Raw genomic sequence first — 15,939 nt, forward strand, 5'->3', positions numbered from 1 at the left:
TATAATGACTACTTTATTTAAAAAATATTTTCATATGTTGTTCTGGTACGTTCCGCTGCTAGTTTCTTGTAGCTGTTATACTATGAAGAAATAGCATGACGATAAATTCTATCAGAATGCTGGTACATTTTCACTTTCTATGTGTGAACTACGTGTTACGTAAGTCTGACATGCATTACACACTGCCCTTCACACACAGACCTACAGAGTGTCCTGGGTTTATGCTTCGTCAGAACTACAGTCCAGGAATAGGCATACTTCGAGACAGCCATCGTAGGGTCGTATGTGACGACATCAAAGAAGAATTAATGTGAGGTATGGGACATAATAGTTTGGTATTTCTTAAGGGTATAGTACCTTCATTAATATCCAATCGACACAGAAAACTAGGATGAACAATCGGGACCATGTGGTCTCCGACATTGATGGAGTGGACATTGCTGGAACATATATAACTAAATAGACTCATGTGAGTTTTTTCGGGAAGACTGGAATATATAGATAACAATGCAAGTTCTGTAACATAGAAGACAACGAAGGCTTAGCTCTTTCTATAGCTGTCTTTTCATGCATTGCCACACTTTGGAATGACTAATTAAATTAAGTTATGATGCAGCACTTAAACGACATATTTTCGTAACACACTAGTAGAACTTCTGCTATGTTTACATACATCACAACATGACAAAAGAATCAAAAAGTTAGATAACCTTACTGAGAGAGCGCGATGCGACAGTTAGGTGAAATTAGTAAGAAACAGTCCCGATCGCACAATCATTTTTTAAAAATATGACCGATTTCGGTCTGTAGCAGTAGACCTTCTTCAGTTAATGCACTGTAAAGATAAATACTGGAACTGCTGATTTACATAGGGAAGTAAGGATATATTAAAAAGAATATATGTTAAAATAATGTAGCGTTAGCCATCCGGCCGATGACAACGACGCTTGAAATATTCGCAAAACTGCTGCTAATGGCTGAATAGTCAAACGTTAAATACAGGGAGAGAGGGCGCACCTGTACAGCATGACGTCAGTGTCAGCCAATGGGAAGCGATTTACATGTCGTACGTTAAGATTTAAACATCTATTTTCTAAAATGTACATGAAGTTAACTGTAAACTGCTAAAAAGCATACCTTAAAAGAGAAAAAGAAACATGAGATTAGTTATAACTAGAAATGTAAGTTGCATAACATGGCCGCGTTTCAACTTTTAATGGTAAAATGACAACAAATATTACAAAAGTACCTCGTTATTTTAGAAGTATTTATGTCTTCTGTGTAAAGCGCAGGTTTGGTAAAAATTATCATTATATCAAATAATGATTTTAACTTTATCTTCCATTTTGAAGTGATTGTTTATAAATTTCTAACGCAATTTTATACGTCGACTTTTTGTGACTTCCAATTTCGGCTCCAGCTTAAATTTAATCAACTGGTCTTTTTGTTGGAAACATCCACCAACGTCTTGCTATTGACTACAAAATTTTATCACATTGGCACCACTTCTGTAAGCGACACCATTCTCTTTCATATTTCACGATGAAATGGTTCAAATGGCTCTGAGCACCCTTGCCGGCTTTGACGATAACTATGGACCACTGTCGTCGAGGCAACACGCGGCGACCATTGAATACATTTTTTTTCAAAAGATAATCATTTGAACGACGATGTCTCCATGGAAACGGCCTCCTTAGGCATCCTAACTGATGCCACAAGATGGCGTTCATACAACCAAAAAATTCTAATTTGCCTTATTACTCTAATGTATTATAATAAAGCAATTATGCTCATGTCAATACTGGTGTATTTAATGGTTACGTAGGTGCTTCTTTTATTTTAATCTGTTATGAGTCTATAATTGATGAGTTAATAGCAGTTGCTACTGAAATATCGTCTTCGTAATGCTATTGCTCCAGACGGCGTTCTGAATTACAGTTTAACCCATGTCAATGGCTTATTATTTAATGTTATTAAACTGGTTTTAACCTATAGGATACTATAGAGTATTGTACAGTAATTCCCGTTTCGCAATATTTTGTACATGGTTGCACGTTCAGAGACCGTTTTCTAACCATTTAGAACTGAAGTTACGTACATTTTTAAAAATGGATGTTCAAATCTTATCATACGACGTATAAAACGCTTTCCATTGACTGCCATTGACGTCATGTGGCTCATGCGCGCGCTCTTTGGCGCTCTTTAACCCGTGGCTGGTCAGCTATCAGCAGAATTTTTGCGACTGGCGTCAGTACAGCTGTGCCAAGTCCCATCATCGTTAGCTGTTTTATGACTTACCTACGTAAATCAGCACTCTGAATTTTTATCTGTACAGTGCATTATCTGAAGATAGCCTGCTGTTACAGGTCGTAACCAGTTGTAGTTTAAATAAATGACTGTGAGATCGAGATTGTGTTTAGTCTTACACAACCGAAGATGGTGCTCGAACAAGAAGATACGAAATATAGCCAAAGACGATGGTAAAAGACAGAAATGAAAAGTCAGTATCTCAAAAATAAAATCGAGCAGACTGGAAAGAAATTATTTATCATAATCAAAATAATTTCGCGTACAAAACACATGCAGGCTGTTTATCATAATGTGCAAGTATAATTACAGATCTCTGATTACGAATGAAAATTCCACCTTTAGAACAAAATAAATGTGTATCATTTCTCTAAAGATGCGAGATTTAGAGTACAAAATACACTTGGCACTCCTGTCATAATGTAATTGTTGCATAAGATTGTTCAAGAAGTACATAAAGTGCTTACCTTGGCACTATTGGTAAAAGTAATAGGTTAGGCAACACTTGGTAATGACCAAAGTTACTTGTTGTGCTACAGTTTGCAAGTACAATGGACATACAGTTTCATATTTCTACATCTAAATTGTCTGCATAACTTACCAAAATTCATGCAGCTCACCTATTGGCACTACTGAAACAAATTATGGGTTAGCAGACAACCATAGTTTGATTTTTGTACCATGCATCAAATTCATCCAAGCACATAAGAATTCGTTCTATTGCACTGTAAAACACACGAAGTCACTAAAGCTGACTTAACCTAAAGGTTAAAGTGCACTTGCCGCCGAGAATTACGCAAGTAAACAACGTTATTCCTATATCTAGATTCGAAAAACCTCATCCAATATCAAAGTTTGTTAATCACTAAAATGAACCCATGGTAGGCTATTAACTTCTTATTGCAGTACGTATTGTTATCTTCTACTGTAACACAACGGAAACTTGGGGCAAACTGTATTCCTTTCACTTCCTCTGGAAGTATTACTCGTACAATGTTGTTGCCTCATAGAAGTAACGTTGCAGGTTACATTACCTCTGTAATATATCAAAGTGATTGTTGCACCATCAAACGTAACCATTACATAGCGAGAGGAAATTCGGTGTAGTCTGTTAGTCAGCGGGATGATGTCACGTGCTGGGCATGTCAGCTACTGGGAGAGGTGTCAGCTCCTGCGGAAAACTGTATTCCTTTCATTCACTCTGTGTTGTTGTTGCATCATTAAAGTAAGCATTACAGAGAGAGAGAGAGGAAATTTACTGTGGTGTGTAAATCAGAGAGATGACGTTAGCGGCTGGGGACGTCATTTACAGGGAGAAGGGTGAGTTACTGAGAAAAAGTGTGCTTCTTTCATTTCGTTTGTAATATATTATAATGTTGCATTCTCATTTAAGTAAGCATTAAAGGTGTTACATGGGGAGAAAAAATTTACCGTTGTGTATACAATATCAGAAAGACGATATGGTTGACTGACTGTTGATGTCAGCTGCTTGGGAAGGTATAGGCAGTCCCTTTGTAATGTATTATAATATTGTTGTTGCTTTGTTACTGTAAGCGTTACAGAGGGAGAGGAAATTTACTGTGATGGTTCAAATGGCTCTGAGCACTATGGGACTTAACATCTAAGGTTGTCGATTCCCTAGAACGTAGAACTACTTAATCCTAACTAACCTAAGGACATCACACACATCCATGCCATGCCCGAGGCAGGATTCGAACCTGCGACCGTAGCGGTCGCGCGGTTCCAGACTGTAGCACCTAGAACTGCTCGGCCAACCCGGCCGGCTACTGTGATATATCAGTGTATCAACCAGATGAAATTCACTAATGATGATGATGAAGTCCATGTGGAAATACTGTACGTATTTTTTTGATTTTGTATAGACACATGTGACATGAAAATTAATGACACGGCAGTACAGTATTTACAGATGAGAAACGCTATGCGTTTTATGTGTGTGTGTGTGTGTGTATATATGTGTGTGTGTGTGTGCTGTTCATAAACAGACCACACATAACATAAATTATGCTGGTCATTTTAGTTTTTTGGTATTGTATTACTGATTTTGGAGCACATCATCGTGTGGTAGTGATAAGGAAAGAAGTGAGCAGGTTTCTCCTCAAAATAGAGAAGAAAGGGATATATGGAAAACACTCATAAGGAGGAGGGACAGAATGGTAGTGTATCTGTTAAGACATCAAAGAATAACTTCGATGAAACTAGAGGGAGCTGTAGAGGGTAAAGAATGTAGAGGAAGACAGAAATTGGCATAAATACAGCAAATAACTGAGAATGTAGGTTGCAGGCGCTACCATGAGGTGAAATAGTTGGCACAAAAAATACAGCTTTCCGTGAGCGTTTCTACGTCGTAGAATCTACCAGTTAAGGCGATTTCTTTAGTCTGAACTGTGGAGTGGTGTCCGTTTGTGGACCACGCGTATGTAAAGTGCGGAGCACTATTAAGCAGCAGTGTTGCAGTTTCACTAGCAAGTATTTGGGCCACTCACAGCTGCAGAGATCGAGTACGAACATGATTTGGTGAATGACACGTCACACACATATTTCAGGTGCTCTATCATACTCTAAAACAACCATGGTGCCTGCATTCATCATCGTGTGGAAATGTACGCTTTCGTAAGTATTCCGGTTACTATTAATTCCTTCACTCTTTTCAGCATCTTCTATTTCATGTGCCTTTGTCCCAAATCGGCGCAGAGTCAGCGTGATTATCTCCGGATTTTGTGGCCGGATGCACTTCCTGTCGCCACCCCGTTACACTCCCGTGACGTAATACTGCTACTACAGCTGTTTGCATGTACAAGTGGTCGAAAGTTTTCTAAATGTTTGCGAATCGTGTAACTGAGACGTGAGTTGGATACTAATGCTGCTTTCAGCGAGTTGGATGTGGGAAACCGCCTAAAAGTCACATCGGGGCTGTCAGGCATAATCTGGTAGATTCGATCCGGGGACAGTACACCTCCCCGTCCCGGAAGTGGCACTTTAACACGCACGGCGACTACACGGGTTGGCGTTTGTCCATACTTTGCTGAAACTTCCAATCACTTTCCCATAGAACGATGCTATCAAATTTGTCTATTGGCTGACTATTAGAGGAGATAGGACGAGAGAGACGTTTCCCCCCCCCCCCCCCCCCCCCACACACACACACACGAGATCATTGCGTAGGAATGGGCAAAGAAAGAGGTCGTTCAATTTTCAGTCATCATCCCCACAATTATGTCAAGCGGTTAGGGGAAACACAAACTTTGAGGACACTATTTGTTTTTTTTTTATTTCTGACTCATTCACTTTTTATTTAATAGTGTAGTATATACAATATGATCACTTGTTCAACATATCTCACACACTGCATTCGAATAAGGCTTTTGTAACATGAAACCGGTTGAGATTGCATCATAAAAAAGTAGCTGGATCAAAAATAAAAAGTAATTCCTTACAACAAGTTAATCACCGTTTCCGCAAACGGAATGTCATTTTCTCCCAAAAACATAAATCTGGACTGGGCTTTAAACGTCGTTCTCCCAGTTTCTTAACCGTTACGCCGTCTCGATCTATATTTTTATGATTTTTCGAAATGTGGTTTGATAATTCTAAAGACTCATTGATGAACAAATAACTGTTACTTAGCTTATGTTTCTGTCACAGAGGGCACTTCATTGTGTCGGTTTGATTCAACAGTTCTGCCACTAGGTTCACTTTGATACTGGCGACACTATTCACTACAATTATTGCAGTTCCCAAAACTTTTCTAGGACTACGTTAAATACTTCACCTACCGATGGTCCTGTTTCAAAAAGATAGGCCACGTGAAGTTTTCATCCATAGAGAGTTTAGAGAGAAATACATCGAGCTTCATTTCGTGTGTAATGGAAGGGTGCAAGTTACAATGCAAGGAGAGAGAGGACACAACTATACTCAAAGTTTAACGCAAACACTTTGTTCTTCTTAGTACTACATCCGAAGTGTTTTCCCTATCGTTGGAGAAAGGAGGGTTCGCTGTTTTTTTAAAAAAAAAAAAAACAGTGAAATATACGAGTAGTAGACCGATAGAGAAATCTCTTTCGATCGATCCCTTAAATCTTGCAACATGTAACATGTTTTTCCTCAAACTGCGTGACATTTGGAACAAGAGGGCTTATTAGTATAGCAGTATAAATATCCTCTTAAATAACTTTTATAATGTTAAACCTGGAATAAGTGACAATGATATGGTCTTCAGGAGACGCTTAACGTATTAAGTGAGGCATTCTCGCAGGCTGGTCCGGACTTACCTCGTGACGACATTGGATATTGCATAGTGTGCGTAGAATGTTCAGCCGCTTAGCCTATAGATCGCCTGATACAAGTTATACTAAGTTGGTGTCACTGCATTCATAATTTGTAGACGTCGAGTTTTAAAACAAAACACTGCTGAAGGCGCTAGACTCACCGCACTTAGGGTGTTCATCAGCGGCCTCGCACTTGTTCTCTCCAGAGCCACCAGAGGTAGACTGCAGGCTCTCTGTTAGCAAAGCAGAAGACTGCATTAGCTTACGCCACAGGTCACACGTCATCGCGAAAGCTGCGAATGTTCTTATAATGCAGGTGGCGCCTGCGTCATCGCACTGGGAGCACGGAGCACGGAGCACGGAGCATGTGAGGAAAAGAAGTTTTCTGATCTTCTTGCTACAAAAAGTACAGTATGCAAAGCTACATCAAATCTGAAGGTTAGCTATTCGGTAGAATTCCTCTTTTTCGTTTAAAATATTGAAAACTACCTCTTTCGGATCTGAGCGTTTCCTTCGAGGTATGGTATGTCTCGTTCGATTTTGATGCACAGGTAATTCGCACACAAGACTGATTTTCTCGTAGCTTATAGTTCAAGTCACAGCTTGATGATGAATGTATTTTGTATGCTCCATCGATTAAGAGGGTATGTGAGGTTATTCCAGTGATCGTAACATGGACAGAAATTTAAAGAGAACTTGATAGTATGAGCCGACTTATCAGTAGCGTGTTATACTCTCTGTGGTGTGGATACTTGCATCTATTCGGTGGGGAAGGGTATCATAAAGCCTGTGCATCCTCCCCTGAGACACTCAACTGTTGTAACAGCTCTCTGACATCCTGAATGAAGATACCGAGGCGGAGTTAATGTCCAAGCTGGTCCTCAAATTTTGTATCGCGGACAGACTGAGGCGGAGGGCCTCTACATCCTACTTATTTATATGGGACATTACAGCAGTGATCACACGTGCAGTATGTGTCACTCGCAAGACAGGTGGCGTCATATTCTTCGAGTGCATGTAATTTTTAAGCCACGTGATAGAGGTCACTGATCGACACTGTTTGAGCTGCAGTCAAAATACTGTCAATTTTAGTTGCGGTTCCGTTGGTTTAATTTCTAATTGTTTGTTGGTTACTACCACTCTTATACTTAGTTACGAGAGTTAATCCAAGCGTAAATGTAAAATAACGTTTTATGTAAAGTTTTTGTACTAAACTTTGAGGCGACTGGTCACGTGCGGACTTTCCGAGAAAGACGTGTTTCTTACTCATTCGGACAAGGGAATTCGTTATAAACTATTTCGTCAGTTAATGGTAGTGGAAAAATGAGATTACGATTTCGCAAAGGTAGTTTTGTTAAGAGGGAATTAATTTTATATTTGTGAGTTTTCTAAACTTATTTACAGCAATTTACTGTTCTGATTCAGTGACAAATTTTGATTCAGTCGGTATATACGCACGGGACTGAGCGGATCGGATGCTGCTTTCCGACTGACTGCGAAGTTTCTCCGCCAACGCGGAATTAACATATTCGCGCTTTCTTTGGGGAACTAGAAACTTCTTTTGCGTAGAGAGAGGAAAGTCGGGGCTTGGATCTCACAGTGATCAGACCTATTGATATGTGCTCTGTTGAAAATTATTAATATTGCGAAATATCGATACCAAAATGTTTTGAGAAGTACCGTAAAGGGTGAAAGAGAGCTCAAGTTAATTCACGGCATGAAATTATGAACTTTTGGGTGGCGTTTAAAGTAACCAAATTCAGAGTGGCGTGTTCCTTACTCGCGAACGTGAACATTGTGTTTTGTGAGACTGTTTGGAGCAACATTTGAGGGCAGCGCAGGGTAGCCGCGCGGTCTTTGGCGATTAGTCACGGTCCGTGCGGCTCCCCCCGTCGGAAGTTCGAGTCCCCCCTCAAGCATGGGTGTGTGTATGTTGTTCTTAGCCTAAGTTAGTATAAGTTACATTAATGAGTGCGTAAGCTTATGGACCGGTGACTTCAGCAGTTTGGTCCCATATGACCTTCCCACAAACTCAAAAGTTCCATCGTTTGAGAGAGCTGTTCTAAAATAATCCGTTAGTACTAGGTCTACAACTTTGCTTCCGCCGTTTTTTCTCGTATTTTGGGCCTTTATTGTGAAAAACGTACAAAAAAATTATGACTCATAGTCTTCCCATTGCTGGCCACTACATTCTCCCATCTTTCGGATAGCACAAGAATCCTGTGACGGAAGAACTGGGCATCTTTTGTGGGGATCTATGAATTTATTCAATGTTGCACTTGTTCATTTGATCGGAAGTGCTTGTCAGCCAGACTGTATGCCACTGATCGAAAAAAGTGCTAGTCAGAGAGAGCAACGTATTAAGAATACGGGGTGAGGGATAGCACTTCTCATTTCAACGTTTGCGTGTATATTTTGACGGGTTTTACGACGGGGTCGAGCACTGACCTGCTGCAAAATTACGTGTCTATCGCTCTATTGTGCCGTTTGTGTGCTGTGCTCTAACGCATCAATTGCGTGACAAGTATGTAAGCATTCTGTCTGGTCACCTGTACCCACTCATGTCCATCGTGCATTCCGACGGACTTGAGCAATTCCAGCAGGACAATACGACACCCCACACGTCCAGCATTGCTACAGTGTGGCTCCAGGAACACTCTTCTGAGGTTAAAAACTTCCGCGGGTTATCATTCTCCCTAGAAATGAACATAATTGAGCTTACCTGGGATGCTTTGCAAAGTACTATTCAAAAGAGATCTCCCCCCCCCCCCCGCCCTTGTACTCTTACGGATTTATGGAGAGCCCTCCAGGATTCATGGTGTCAATTCCCTCCACCACTACTTCAGAAATTAGTCGAGTCCATGCCGTGTCCTCTTACGGCATTTCTGCGTGCTCGCGGGGTGTGTACATGATATTAGGCAGGCGTACCAGTTTCTTTGGCTCTTCAGTGTGCTAGTCATTACCGTTGGCTCAGCCGCCATAACTCCAGGAGTAACACTGCAGTGCATATTCGAAACTTTGGAAGAGTGGAACCTCTCGCCAGGTTACCTCCTCAGTGGCCGACACACGTTGAACACACCATGGACTGCATCATCAGAAGTCTATACTTTCTGGTCAGGGCATTACTCCAGACGCAGCCGTTTGTATAAATCCTCCCGTTCTATAGCCATCATGTAGCAACCGTGATATATTTTCAGTAGGAAAAACAGTAAAGGTTGCAAAAACAGGATAAGTTTGATTGACGTGTTTCGCCTCTTTTCAGGCAGCTTCAGAAATCGTTTCTCCCTACTGCAGCCGTTTGTGCTGTGGTATCGATGTAGTATAGGCATGTAATAGTAATTTCCTACTCCACCTGTTTCTAAAGTCCAACTGAATGTTGCAGGGAGTCCATTACTTGTTCTCGGATGGCAGGCGCAAATGTGAAGGTTTACGACGTTCTTGGTGCACGGTACAGCGATCCTACTTTTGGATAATCTGGTGTGTCTGACCTGAATATTTACGACATGTATGCCTGCCCTCACCTTCCCATGCAATGCAGCATCAGACCGTTGTTATATCCGAATTACCCACAAATCTTAACACTGAATTATTCGACCAACCGACCAGATGAACACCTTCAATCAGGCTCCTTGCAAACTTCGGCAGGTGCTCATAACGCTGTCTAAGATGAGTGCGTGGCATCTCCGTATCCTTCATAGTGATCACTAATCATACGAAGTATTTTCAAAAGATTCTGGAACATTCGTAATTTCGCGCCAATGGTGCGTTGGAGCGAAATGAGATTGGCATCCCGACGTAAGGTAGCGTTTCATGTGTGACTGCCGTAAAGTGCATCGTTGTGTGCCTGTTATTTACTATTCAGTGCTGTACTGAGTAGAACGTTGTGTCACACTGTTTGCGAAATTCGAGATGGCAGAGTTAAAGCAGCAAAGTGTCTGCATTAAAGTTTGTGTGAGACTCAAGAAAATCTTTACAGAGACAAACCAAATCATGCGGAATGCCTACGGTGATGAGTGTTTCAGCCGTACACGGTGTTGCAAAATGGTCCACACGGCTTAAAAATCGCCGGACGTAAGTAAAAGATGTCGGTCGTTCAGGATGCCGTTCGACGTTTACCGACGACGATCATGTCAGGAGCGTCAAGGAAATTGTGCGCGCGAGTCCAAACCTGACTGTCCGAGAGATTGCAGAAGAACGTAACATTTAAGTTGGATAATGTCATGAAATACTGACACAGCATCCCTGAACGCATCGTGTTGCCTCCACGTTCGTCCCACGGCTCATGATTCAACACCAGAAAGACCTTCACCTCGTAATCTGTGAAGAGCTTTGGGATCGCGTAAGTGAGAACGAGATGTTCCTTAAGAGAATCACAGCTGGTGATAAGACGTGGGTCTACGGTTATGATGTTGAGATCAAGGTTGAATCTTCATAATGGACCGGGAAAGGTTCCCTAAGACCAAAAGAAGCCTGTCAGATCAGGTCAAATGTCAAAGCCATGCTGACAGTCTTCTTTGACTTTGAATAGCTAGTTAGTTATAAATTCGTGCCACAGGGAGAAACTGTTAATGGATGGCACTATCGAGACGTGTTGCGAAGCCTGAGAGAAAAAACGATATCACTGTGGCGCCTCATGCTCTGTACTCTCCAGACCTGGACCTGCGGACTTTTTTGGATTTCCGAAGTTGAAAACCTCATTTCAAGGGCAAAGATTTGCAACGATAAACGAGAGGAAACAAAATTCGCAGGCGGCATTTCGCGCGATCCAGCAAGAGACGTACCAAGACTGCTTCCGGAAGTGGAAACGGCATTGCGAGCGGTGTATTATTTGTGGAGGAGACTATTTCGAAAAAGACCGTGCACAATAAGCAAAAGGAAAGCGCAGAAAAATTTTGTGGACAATGCTCTGGAATTTTTTGAACATACCTCCTATGACACAGTTCTCATCCGTTACATCTCTAGGTCTGGTAAGAACGCGAAACACCAACAACACCATTGCGCTCTGACGGCCGTTCTGTAACTCTATACATTTATATCCACCAATGATGTGAAGGAGTGCCAAGTGGCATTGACATCCGACCACACTTACTGGGTGCTTCACTTTTTTTGTCAGGCAGTGTAGAAGTTGAACAATTTCATTTGCGGGCGCCACGGGCAATTAGCTTGCAGTTTTTCTTAGCTTCTGTCTTGAGCAGTTGGTGGCAGTAGATGCATGTTTCTCAGAACGACTAATAGCGATTTATTGCTGTGTTTCCTGCTGGAAGAAAAAGAAGACAATGACTCTGCTCCAACAGTTACATAACGGAATAGATGAACGCATCCCATATCGAGACAACGTTCGATGTAGGTTTATTTACGATACATTTCATCGTTAATTATTAAAAGTTTCTTGAGTGATTCACCAGCCGCTGTGGCCGAGCGGTACTAGGCGCTTCAGTCCGGAACTGCGCTGCTGCCGCGGTCACAGGTTCGAATTCTGCCTCGAGCATGGATGTGTGTCTGATGTCCTTAGGTCAGTCAGGTTTAAGTAGTTCTAAGTCTCAGGGACTGATGACCTCAGATGTTAAGTCCCATAGTGCTTAGAGCCATTTGAGCCATCTTGAGTGAGTCAGGTTAAATATTGCCCAGTTTAACAATATCCCAGATTTGATAAAAAAAAGTTCTCAGGAATGGCTCATCAAATAGATGTTTCTCTCTAGTAATTAATCGTAATATTGAGGTACCAGAATACAAAATAGTTTTAAGAGGGCACCGTATTTTGAACATTTATTTTGCAATAAAGTTCATACAAAAATGAACTGAGAATTGTTGCCCTGTGAGGTTGTGCATGAGCAGTTAAGTTCAAGAACATGGCTATGAATTAGATACACATCTGGTGGCGATAAAGCTGTGTCCGTATTAATTGTTGGGTGTGCTGAACGCCCTCGTTGAAAACCATCCGCCATGACATCATATTCGCAATTTTTTCCACATAGGGGAATACATTATTATTAATACTTGATCTCTGGACAAATTCCCCACGCTCTTTCCAAACACTCTCTTTCATGTTTTCATCTTTACACACATGAGTGGCTACGTCAGACATACATGGAAACATCGATGTTGGCGATGTCCCGGCGACCTGCAACCAGTGCTCAGTGGTCAGCAACTGGGAAAGTCTTTCTTCCTTCGCCCCGTGGGCAACGGCCTTGCCGCAGTGGATACAGCGGTTCCCGTCACATCACCGAAGTTAAGCGGTGTGGGCGTGGCCGGAAATTCGATGGGTGACCATCCGGGCCGCCATGCGCTGTTGCCATTTTTCGGGGTGCACTCAGCCTCGTGACACCAATTGAGGAGCTACTCGACCGAATAGTAGCGGCTCCGGTCAAAGAAAACCATCGTAGCAGCCGGGAGAGCGGTGCGCTGACCAGATGCCACTCTTACCCACATCCTTAGCTGAGGAAGACACGGCTGTCGTATGGTCCCGATGGGCCACTTGTGGCCTGAAGACGGAGTGAGTGCTTCGCCCCGTCCTTCGCGTTGCGTGGATGTTGTGTAGTATTGTCTCTGTGGAATGTACGTGACTGCAGTGGGTGTGTGTAGCAGTGTGTTGTTTTGTTTGTGTTGTATGTCGATGTTGAGAAGGGAGATGTTGTGAAACCGGGTGCTTGCACACAGACTATTCCACTAGACTGACACCAAGGGGGCCGCCGAGGACACCGACAATCCAGAACGTTGGCGCAAAATCTGATATTAGTGATGATTACGCCATCACCTTTCCACCTTCTTTGGCCTAAAATTTCTTCCAACATCAGTATTCGAACCGGTTGCGTGGCGTCCGTTGGTGACCTGGGCTACGAAGCCGAGTGACGGCTGCGTCAAATTGAAAAGTTCTCAGTTGCAAAGTGCAACACGTCACGTCTTGTAAAATCAAGTACAGAACCATTAAAACGTCTATCAGTTTCAGTATTCAGTACTTGATTCTGCGATATGAGGCGCGTTACGCTCTTTGACGATATTTTCTGATTTGAAGATGATTGCAATCACAATCGAAACCGATCATGTTATTTTAGCAACTCGATTCTAGACAAAGTTTACAATAAAAACGTAAATGTCGAAAGACATAGTAGTCTAGGAAATTCCACAGGATTTCTCCTTCGGAAAGGCTGAATTTGCTCCAAACGCAATGATCCTTTTCGTTGCGGATGTGTGAGAGTTGTGTCGTGTGCTGATTTGTAGAGTGTAGGCGAATGTAATGGATCCGTGTATCGTGTCGTGTTATTTTTGTGCTGATGATGAGAGAAGAGGGAGATTGAAACCCGGTGCGGTCATCCAGAGTTTCTCCTGTCGAATTGCACGAATGGAGGCCGCCGATATTAATGTCCCAATCCGATAGACGAAATCGACGCTGTCACGTGGCCTTATTTCATAACTGTGGGATGGTCGGAAATTAATCCATGCTATTGGTACAAAGACGTGGTAAGAACTTTACGCCAACACTCTCCTCCCCTTACAGCAAAAATTTCAACCACCATTATGATTCGAGTCGAGGGCAACGCGGCTATTTATCACGAAAATATAATGGAAATGACGACACTTGTTCACTCAGAATGTTGAAACAAATAGTTTGGTTTATGTTAATGGTTGTCTGAATGCGTGGGTACAAGCCGAGGTATACAAAACTTCCCCAAAACAGCACAGAGCTCCGGCCTGAGCTTCGTCCTTAATATATTGCACTCAGTCTTGCGTATTTGAGAAGAGGTGACATTGCGACTTTTCGGACCACATAACAAAGCAACAGGCAGGTACTGCACAGTTTCTGTGTTCCTTAGTCGACTGACGTTGAGCAGTTTTGTATGCCTTGTGGACTATGGTCGTTGGCGAAGCATCTGACTCCGAATGTTTATTGCTTGGCTCGTCCAGGACCTGTCTGAGGACGATCTAAAAGGCCAAACGCTAGTTTAATACGAACTGTGAAATATATATTACTGTGGAACATCAGTGTTATTTATTTTAATTTTTGGGACTATTTGTTGATTATATATATATATATATATATATATATATATATATATATATATATATATATAATATATATATATATATATATATATATATATATATAATTTAATCAACAAATAGTCCCAAAAACTAAAATGTCATAAACGAGTGTTGGTTTTTGTTCACTTTAAAGAGAATAGGCAACTGAAACTTATGGAGGATATTAGCTAACACGTGACTTCATTCGTGCGTAACGGTATCAGGAATTTTGGTAATCACTGAAGTGGAGATTGGTGCAATTCGATAAATACTTCATGGCGTCCCGCGTGACCGCTACGGTCGCAGGTTCGAATCCTGCCTCAGGCATGGATGTGTGTCATGTCTTTAGGTTAGTTAGGTTTAAGTAGTTCTAAGTTCTAGGGGACTGATGACCTCAGATGTTAAGTCCCATAGTGCTCAGAGCCATTTGAACCTTTTGAACTATGGCGTCCGGGAAGTAAGATTTGCTGTTGAGTCGTGTCATGAAGCAGGTGTCATCCTTCGCGTGCATCACATAAAGCTTATTCTTTTGTTACAGAATATGCGGCATTTCCGCGACAGCTGTATACGAGTTGTGATTAGTCGCAGTAAGGTGAAAAATGATCGAAACAGCAAACGGTCGTGAGATCACTGCCACGTTTCCAACGTTATGCGGCAACGAGATACAAAAACTATCCCGAGAAACCCGCAGTAAAATACCGTGTCGTGTTTATCAACGGGGTTTTACTGACTCGCAATAATTCCCGACCGCAACACGAGGATGAGAAGCGATTTGGCCGCGACTCTTCTTACACTTTAAACTGTTTCCAACCGAGGATAACCTGTATCCATATTTAAGTTTAGTTCTTACTTGATAGCTCTCCCATAATGACGAAGTGAAAGTAACACAGATTGTAGCATAAAGTAAAATTATTAACTTATTATAGAGTAATAGTGGGTTCGAAACATTAGAGTAAATGCTGAAATCTGTGTTATTTAGACTCACTCACCTGGTCAGTAACTTCAGATTTCCAGAGGTGCTATCTCAGTAACAGAAGATGCAACCTAGCGACAAGTACTTATTTCTTTTGTATCTGTTATTCAGTCACGTTCACATTCCGGTTAATTTGGAAAAATTGAGGTAAGTTCCAAAATGCTGAAGTCATCGGTCACTAGGCTTACACATTACTTAATCTAACTTAAACGAACTTATGCTAAGAATAAGACACAAACCCATGCCCGATGGAGGACTCGAACCTCCTACGGCGGGAGCCGCACGAACCGTGGCAAGGCGCCACAGACCGTGCGGCTACTCCGAACAGCTCCGTTTATCTAAAGTGAAAAA

General features: G+C 41.9%; 1 protein-coding gene across 3 annotated transcripts in view; it reads right to left on the reverse strand.

Moving 5' to 3' along the window:
* The window catches only part of LOC126259253 (clavesin-1-like), a 64,383-nt gene that overhangs the window by 45,577 nt on the left and 2,867 nt on the right, over positions 1-15,939 (reverse strand). For 2 of the 3 annotated variants that reach the window (XM_049955885.1, XM_049955883.1), the window contains exon 2: positions 6,758-6,829. The exons of the other annotated variant lie outside the window; for it this stretch is intronic. The gene's annotated coding sequence lies outside the window, so the exon portion shown is untranslated. The remainder of the gene's footprint in view (positions 1-6,757; positions 6,830-15,939) is intronic. 3 annotated transcript variants of the gene reach the window in all.

Source organism: Schistocerca nitens, chromosome 5 (assembly GCF_023898315.1).
Source record: "Schistocerca nitens isolate TAMUIC-IGC-003100 chromosome 5, iqSchNite1.1, whole genome shotgun sequence".
In the NCBI taxonomy this organism is placed as follows: domain Eukaryota; kingdom Metazoa; phylum Arthropoda; class Insecta; order Orthoptera; family Acrididae; genus Schistocerca; species Schistocerca nitens.